Here is an 8,929-nt window from a genome sequence, read left to right as displayed (position 1 = left end):
GAAACTGCTTCTATGCCTGATACTACTGTGCCCCTTAGTGAATTTCTTAATGAACAAATTGCTAGGGCTAGAGAAAAAGAAATTATTGAATCTGAATACGATGATGATAGTGATGATGAAAATATGCCTATTATTCCTGAGGGTTATCTTTTTGATATGGAATCTTCTGCCGCTATTTTTGCTTGCAAAGATAGATATGAGCTTAAGAGGTTATTAATTAAATGGAACAAAGAATCACTTAGAGATAAAATGAGACCTGGCCCTGCTTTTGCTACTTCACCTATATGTGTTCCTGATAAGGATTATGAATTCTCTGTTGATCCTGATATAATTAATTTGGTTGAATCTGATCCGTTTTATGGCTATGAATCTGAAACTATTGTGGCACATCTCACTAAGTTAAATGATATAGCTGCCCTGTTTACTAATGATGAGAGATCACGTTACCTTTATATACTCAAAATATTTCCGTTCTCATTAAAGGGTGATGCTAAGATATGGTTTAATTCTCTTGATCCTGGTTGTGTGCGTAGTCCCCGGGATATGATTTATTACTTCTCTGCTAAATATTTCCCTGCTCATAAGAAACAAGCTGCTTTGAGGGAAATATACAACTTTGTGCAAATTAAAGAAGAGAGTCTCCCACAAGCTTGGGGGAGGCTTCTCAAGCTACTTAATGCTTTGCCTGATCATCCTCTTAAGAAATCTGAAATACTTGATATCTTTTATAATGGACTAACCGATGCTTCCAGAGATTACCTGGATAGTTGTGCTGGTTCTCTTTTCAGGGAAAGAACACCGGATGAAGCTGAAATTCTATTGAATAATATGTTGACAAATGAAAATAATTGGGCACCTCCTGAGCCATCTCCTGCTCCAATTACTGAGCCTATTCCTAAACCAAATCCGAAGAAGAGAGGTGTTCTATTTCTCAGTCCCGAAGATATGCAAGAGGCAAAGAAATCTATGAAAGAAAAAGGTATTAAAGCTGAAGACGTTAAGAATTTACCTCCTATTGAAGAAATACATGGTCTTAATATACCGCCTGTTGAAGAAACATATGATCTTAATTATTTATTTACTGAAGAACCTCCTGATCCCGATATCCCGACACAGGTAGTAAAGGTAAATTCTCTCTATATATATGATAAAGCTGAAGTCCCTCTTACTAAAATTGCTAGTTAGTGCTTGGATGAGTTTGATAACTTTATGTATAAGAAAGACGACTTCAATGCTTATTTTGGTAGACAATTAAAAGAAAATGCTTATATGATTAGACGCTTGGGTGATTATATGGCTTATATTAAAGGTGAACTTAAACTTGTTAGCAAACATGCTTCTATGGTTACCACTCAAGTAGAACAAGTACTTAAGGCTCAAAAAGAAGTGCTTGATGAAATGAATAGAAAGAAAAATGATTATGTTGTTAGAGTGGCTACTAGAACTGGTAGAATGACTCAGGAACCTTTGTATCCTGAAGGCCACCCTAAGAGAATCGAGCAAGATTCTCAAAGAAATAATATTGATGTTCCTAGTTCTTCTAAAAAGAAGAAGAAGAAAAATGATAGAACTGTGCAAACTTCTAGTGAACCTATTGCTGAACCACCTGATAATCCAAATGATATTTCTATGTCTGATGCTGAAACACAATCTGGTAATGAACATGAACCTAGTAAAAAATATTAATGATGATGTTCATGATGATGCTCAACCTAGTAATGATAATGATGTAGAAATTGAACCTGCTGTTGATCTTGATAACCCACAACCAAAGAATCAACGTTATGATAAAAGAGACTTTGTTGCTAGGAAACATGGTAAAGAAAGGGAACCTTGGGTTCAGAAACCCATGCCTTTTCCTCCAAAACCATCCAAGAAAAAGGATGATGAGGATTTTGAGCGCTTTGCTGAGATGATTAGGCCTATCTTTTTGCGTATGAGATTAACTGATGTGCTCAAAACAAATCCTTATGCTAAATATATGAAGGATATCATTACTAATAAAAGAAAGATACCGGAAGCTGAAAATTCCACCATGCTTGCTAATTATACTTTTAAGGGTGGAATACCAAAGAAACTTGGAGACCCCAGAGTACCTACTATACTTTGCTCCATTAAAAAGAATTATATTAAAACTGCTTTATGTGATCTTGGAGCCGGTGTTAGTGTCATGCCTCTCTCTTTATATCGTAGACTTGATTTGAATAAGCTGACACCTACTGAAATATCTTTGCAAATGGCTGATAAATCAACTGCTATACCTATCGGTATCTTTGAGGATATCCTTGTTGTGGTTGCAAACGTTACTATTTTAATGGACTTTGTTATACTTGATATTCCCGAGGATGATAGTATGTCTATTATTCTTGGAAGACCTTTTCTTAATACTGCAGGGGCTGATATTGATTGAAACAAAGGCAATGTCACTTTTCATGTTAATGGTAATGAGCATACGGTACACTTTCCGAGGAAACAACCTCAAGTTCATAGTATCAACTCTATTGGAAAAATTCCATCGATTATATTTGGAGGTTTTGAATTTCCTCTTCCTACTGTCAAGAAGAAATATGATATTCTTATTATTGGGGATGTGCATATCCCCGTTGAGGTAACTTAGTGTTATTCGAAATTTCTCCAGTTTCATGATTATCGGAATGAGTTTGTTAACAAGACTTGATCAACCTTGTTAGTGGATTCTTTTTGATGAGCATGAGATGGATGAAACTAGAAGCACAACCTTCTGTACCCTCTCTATATTTTCTGTTATTTAGATTAAATAAAGTAAAATTAGTATTTTCCTGTCTGTTTCCTGACTTATCTGTGCAATATAAAAATATCCCGAAAATAAAAGTCCTCAGAATGACATGCCAATTTAATATGATTTTTTCGGGAATATTTGAGGATTTACTGTGCAAAAATTACCCCGGGATGAGCTGCCACCTGGCCACGAGGGTGGTGGGCGCGCCCCCCTATAGGGCGCGCCCCCTACCTCGTGGGCCCACGGTGGCCCTCCTCCACTTATCCCATCACCCATCTTCTTCCTCTATCTCACACAAACCCGAAAAACCAACTCAAGCACGAGTTCCAGCCACTTTTGCTGTGATTTTCGATTTCCTTGCTCAAAGCAACTCTCGCAAAACTGCTTGGGGAGATTGTTCCTTGGTATGTGAATCCTCCATTGGTCCAATTAGTTTCTGTTCTAGTGCTTTATTCTTTGCAAATTTGTGTTGCATAGGTGACCATGTTCTTGAGCTTGCATGTCAAATTTATATGGTTCCAAGTAGTTCTAATGCTTGATATAGGCTCTAGGCACTTGTAGGAGTAGTTGCTATCAGTTTTATTGAGTTTGGTTTACTTTTATTTTGAAGTTACTAAAAATTTCAGAATTTTTCAGAGAAAAACAATATGTTTAGGAAGATGTTCCAAGGTGGTTCCTCTAAGAAGCAAGGACCCAAAATTGCTATGCACGATGCTGACGAGGATCCACCAAGAGACGCTCCAGTACGGCCTTGTGAATGGCCGTCGGAAAATTTTATGGACCGTGCGGGAATTAAAGAAGAATTCAAATCATATTTGCGCAATGCCGGTCTTGAGGATTTTGAGGCTAATAAATGCCCCCAGTATCATGATCTCACAAGTTCATTTGTGAGGAGGTTTGAGTATTCATCTTCGCATAATTCTCCTTCAGTCATGTTTGATCTTTATGAAAAATCTTATACCATGGACTTAGAAGATTTCACTTCTGCTTGCGAACTTCCATCATGGGCAGTATTAGGGATCCCCCTAAATCTGAATTTAGAAACTTTCTTGCTAGTATAACTGTAGGGGAATCTAGAGATATAACACAGGCTACCATAGGGAGCATTCACTTTCCTGCTATACATTATTTTGCTCTTTTCATCGGTAGATGCATAAATGCTAAGGATGAAGCACGTCACATGTGTGTCCCTGATCTCAGCATTCTTAGGAGTGTTGTGTTTGGAGACCAATCTTATCATATGGGAGCCATTGTAGCTCGTAGGTTGCATCATAATAGACATAATGGAGATTTCTTTGGAGGAATTTATGCAACCGGCTTAGCTCATTTTCTTGAGATAGACATTTGTGAGGGTGATACCGAGTTGCCCCCTGCATATTTAGATTATAACTCTATGGCTTCGCACTAGTTTGTCGAGAGGCCTGAATCACCTCTCTTATATCGTTTATTTTTTGATAAACGACGTGTTTTCCGTATTACTCTCCCTGCTCCCGCCTTCTTTGATTCACAGACAAAAGGAAGATATGTTATTACTAGAGAGGAGGCAGAAGAGTACGAGAGGAGAGCGGAGGCAATCCGACTCCACGTTGCAGCTCAGCAGGCGATAACCGCTGCACATCAGTATGATCCCAACTATTCCTCCTCATCACAGTACGACCCCAACAACTATTATTATGGATATCCGCCAGGCCAGCCGTGGCCATAGACCAACTTAGGCCAAAAGCCTAAGCTTGGGGGAGTACGTATTTCTCACCGACATTACATTTATGTTCACACACACTCATTGCTAGATGTCGGTGCTCATACTTTTTCACTGTAATATCCATGCTAGTTTATTTTCTTTTTCCTGCTTTCTTCTTGTGTGTTTGTTAAACCTTAAAAAAACCAAAAAAATTAGTAGTAGTTTATTTTTCTGCTACAGTAGTAATAATTAAAAAGAAAACCCAAAAATATTTCCCGTTCTTCTTTTGCTTGTTGGGAGCTTTCCCGTGTAAATAGTTTTATTTCTTTTCTTTTCTTTGGGGGTCGGTAGGAGAAGACCATAATTAAATTGTTGAAGTGGCTCTTATATGCATTATTGTTGATTTAACCCAGAGCCCATATTGCCTTGTCTTCTCATGTTTATTGAATCTCGCAGATTCCAGCTTAGTCCAATGCACGTGCACTCTTATTATTATTCACACCGTTCGGTCGTGCAAGTGAAAGGCAATTATGATGATATATGATGGACTGACTGAGATGAGAAAAGCTGGTATGAACTCGACCTCTTTTGTTTTTGTAAATATGATGAGCCCGTCATTCTTGATTCAGCTTATTATGAATAAACATGTTTGCAATGACAATTAGAGATCAGAGTTGCTTGTGCCATGCTTGATTAGCTATGAGTTATAATGATTTACCTTGTATGCCGACATGCTATTGAGATGATTATGATGTGGTATGATGGGGTGGTATCCTCTTTTGAATGATTTAAGTGACTTGACTTGGCACATGTTCACGCATGTAGTTGAAACAAAATCAACATAGCCTTCATGATATTTATGTTCATGGTGGATTATATCCTACTCATGCTTGCATCCAATGTTTATTAATTTTAATGCATGTACATGGCTGTTGTCGCTCTCTAGTTGGTCACTTCCCAGTCTTTTGCTAGCCTTCACCTGTACTAAGCGGGAATACTGCTTGTGCATCCAATCCCTTAAACCTCAAAGTTATTCCAGATGAGTCCACTATACCTTCCTATATGCGGTATCTACCTGCCGTTCCAAGTAAATTTGTATGTGCCAAACTCTAAACCTTCAAATAAACATTCTTTTTTGTATGCTCGAATAGCTCATGTATCAACAAGGGTTGTCCTTATCTTCCATGTTAGGCGGGTTATTCTCAAGAGGAGTGGACTCCGCTCCTCACTCACGAGAAAATGGCTGGTCACCGGGATGCCCAGTCCCATGCTTTATGCAAACTAAATCAAAATTAGTTGCAAACAAAACTCCCCCTGGGACCTGATGTATGTTGGAGGCACTCGTTGTTTCAAGCAAGCCATGGATTGATGCTTGTTGGTGGAGGGGGAGTATAAACTTTACCATTCTGTTTGGGAACCACCTATAATGTGTTTAGCATGGAAGATATCGCCATCTCTTAGTTGTTACGTTGACAATGAAAGTATACCGCTCAAAATACAATTTATCTCTATTTCAAAACCGAGATCTGGCACCTCTACAAATCCCTGCTTCCCTCTGCGAAGGGCCTGTCCATTTACTTTTATGTTGAGTCATCACCCTCTTATTAAAAAGCACTAGTTGGAGAGCACAGCCGTCATTTGCATTCATCACTGTTAATTTATATTAGGTATGACTATGATTGGATCTCTTTTACCATGAATTACAATGTCTAGTCAGTCCTTGATCTTTAAAGGTGCTCTGCATTTATGTTTTGCGGTCTCAGAAAGGGCTAGCGAGATACCATCTTGTTATATCATATTATGATTGTTTTGAGAAAGTGTTGTCATCCGAGATTTATTATTATGACTTGCTAGTTGATTATGCTATTGATATGAGTAATGATGAGACCTGAGAATTATTGCAAATGTGGTTAGTTATGATCTATGCTGAAAACTTGAATGCTGGCTTGACATAGTTACAACAACAAGAGCAAACAGAGTTTGTAAAAGTTTTTCTTTCTTTCTTTCAGTTTGTCAACTGAATTACTTAAGGACAAGCAAGGGTTTAAGCTTGGGGGAGTTGATACGTCTCTGTCGTATCTACTTTTCCAAACACTTTTGCCCTTATTTTGGACTCTAACTTGTATGATTTGAATGGAACTAACCCGGACTGACGTTGTTTTCAGCAGAATTACCATGGTGTTGTTTTATGTGCAGAAAACAAATATTCTCGGAATGACTTGAAACTCCACGGAACATCTTAGAAAAAACAATAAAAAATCCTCGCCAAAGATGAAGACTAGGGGGCCCACACCCTTCTCACGAGGGTGCCCCCCCCACTAGGGCGCGCCCCCCTACCTCGTGGGCCCCCTGTTGCGTCTCCGACTCCAACTCCACCTCCATATATTGAGTTTCGATGAGAAAAAAATCAGAGAGAAGAAATCATCGCGTTTTACGATACAGAGCCGCGGCCAAGCCTGAAACCTCTCGGGAGGGCTGATCTGGAGTTCGTTTGGGGCTCCGGAGAGGGGGATTCGTCGCCGTCATCATCATCAACCATCATCCATCACCAATTTCATGATGCTCACCGCCGTGCGTGAGTAATTCCATCGTAGGCTTGCTGGACGGTGATGGGTTGGATGAGATTTATCATGTAATCGAGTTAGTTTTGTTAGGGTTTGATCCCTAGTATCCATTATGTTCTGAGATTGATGTTGCTATGACTTTGCTATGCTTAATGCTTGTCACTAGGGCCCGAGTGCCATGATTTCAGATCTGAACCTATTATGTTTTCATGAATATATGTGAGTTCTTGATCCTATCTTGCAAGTCTATAGTCACCTACTATGTGTTATGATCTGGCAACCCCGAAGTGACAATAATCGGGACCACTCCCGGTGATGACCATAGTTTGAGGAGTTCATATATTCACTATGTGCTAATGCTTTGTTCCGGTTCTCTATTAAAAGGAGGCCTTAATATCCCTTAGTTTCCAATAGGACCCCGCTGCCACGGGAGGGTAGGACAAAAGATGTCATGCAAGTTCTTTTCCATAAGCACGTATGACTATATACGGAATACATGCCTATATTACATTCATGAATTGGAGCTAGTTCTTTGTCACCCTATGTTATGACTGTTACATGATGAACCGCATCCGGCATAATTATCCATCACTGATCCGGTGCCTACGAGTTTTCCATATACTGGTTTACGCTTATTTACTTTCCCACTGCTACTGTTACAATCACTACAAAATACCAAAAACATTACTTTTGCTGTCTTTACTTTTGTTGCCGCTACCACCACTATCATATTACTCTGCTACTAAACACTTTGCTGCAGATACTAAGTTTCCAGGTGTGGTTGAATTGACAACTCAGCTGCTAATACTTGAGAATATTCTTTGGCTCCCCTTGTGTCGAATCAATAATTTTGGGTTGAATACTCTACCCTCGAAAGCTGTTGCGATCCCCTATACTTGTGGGTTATCATCAACTAGACCTATCGATGGCGATCGAGGTGATCTGCTTCACGTCATCCGAGGAGCTGATGAGGTCAATCGCCCTCTTCTGTACCTGCATCTTAACCCGCCCCAAGTGTTAGTACCTGATTAACAAGCAAGACAACATTGTTAGACCAAGTTTCTTTTACAATATATGATAAGAAACTTCAGCAGAAGCACAGAAACGATAGCACATGGATATGTATAAGAAGACTCAATCGTTTACCAATGTCAGGCATCAAACTCTCGCAATCCTCTTCTAGAAACAACACTACCCAATGCAACTATATATAACAAACACATGCATTGTCACATGAGACAAAAACTAAGTGTTCATCATCATAAACAAACAGGGAGAAATTTTAGCTTAATTTAACCAAAAAATGTTGCTGCATACTCATAGGAATTGAACACCCAAAATTTCAAGATAACAGGCAGGATGAGAAAATGACAGTCTACTTGAGGGCATGGAAAACACTCGAGCGCACGCAACACATAACCCAACTAGAGCAGGAAAAGAGAAAATAGAATAGGAGTAAAGTTGAGGGCAAAATCCACTAACTATTAAACCAGAATAATCAGGAGAAGCACAAGTATTTGCAACATGGACTATCAGCGCAACATTGTGTGCAAATAAATATATAAATTGTTGCATACTTTGAAACATCCATTGGTATGTTATCATCTCATAGGCATGTTCCTTTTTTCATCTTTCAAGTGCATATGCAATGAAACATTGTTAATTAATCAAAGATGCAAATATCCGCCGATCATACAAGAAATAAATCTTGTTCCAAAATCTGGCAGAGCACAAGGCAAAAGGGAAAAGTCAAAAGGTGCAGAGAGAAGCAAAAGATGAAATCGTAACTAGGGTCGGACCTTGACGAGCAGCAGAGCAGCTCCATGGAGTTGGCGTTGGGGGCACGGAGCAGGCAGGCGTCGGTCTCCTCACGAGGTCCTGTCCAGGCGCGGTCTGGTCATCGTCATTGCATGTTTTATTTCCATT

At 39.3% G+C, this 8,929-nt stretch overlaps 1 protein-coding gene across 1 annotated transcript in view; it reads right to left on the bottom strand.

The window, feature by feature from the left end:
* LOC125546509 (ruvB-like protein 1) overlaps positions 1–8,929 on the bottom strand; it is a 33,063-nt gene that overhangs the window by 3,864 nt on the left and 20,270 nt on the right. The window lies entirely within an intron of this gene.

The sequence above is a fragment of the Triticum urartu genome, chromosome 3, assembly GCF_003073215.2.
Source record: "Triticum urartu cultivar G1812 chromosome 3, Tu2.1, whole genome shotgun sequence".
Classification (NCBI taxonomy): domain Eukaryota; kingdom Viridiplantae; phylum Streptophyta; class Magnoliopsida; order Poales; family Poaceae; genus Triticum; species Triticum urartu.
The sequence above is the reverse complement of the archived record's forward strand: the minus strand, read 5'-3'. Positions and strand labels throughout refer to the sequence as shown.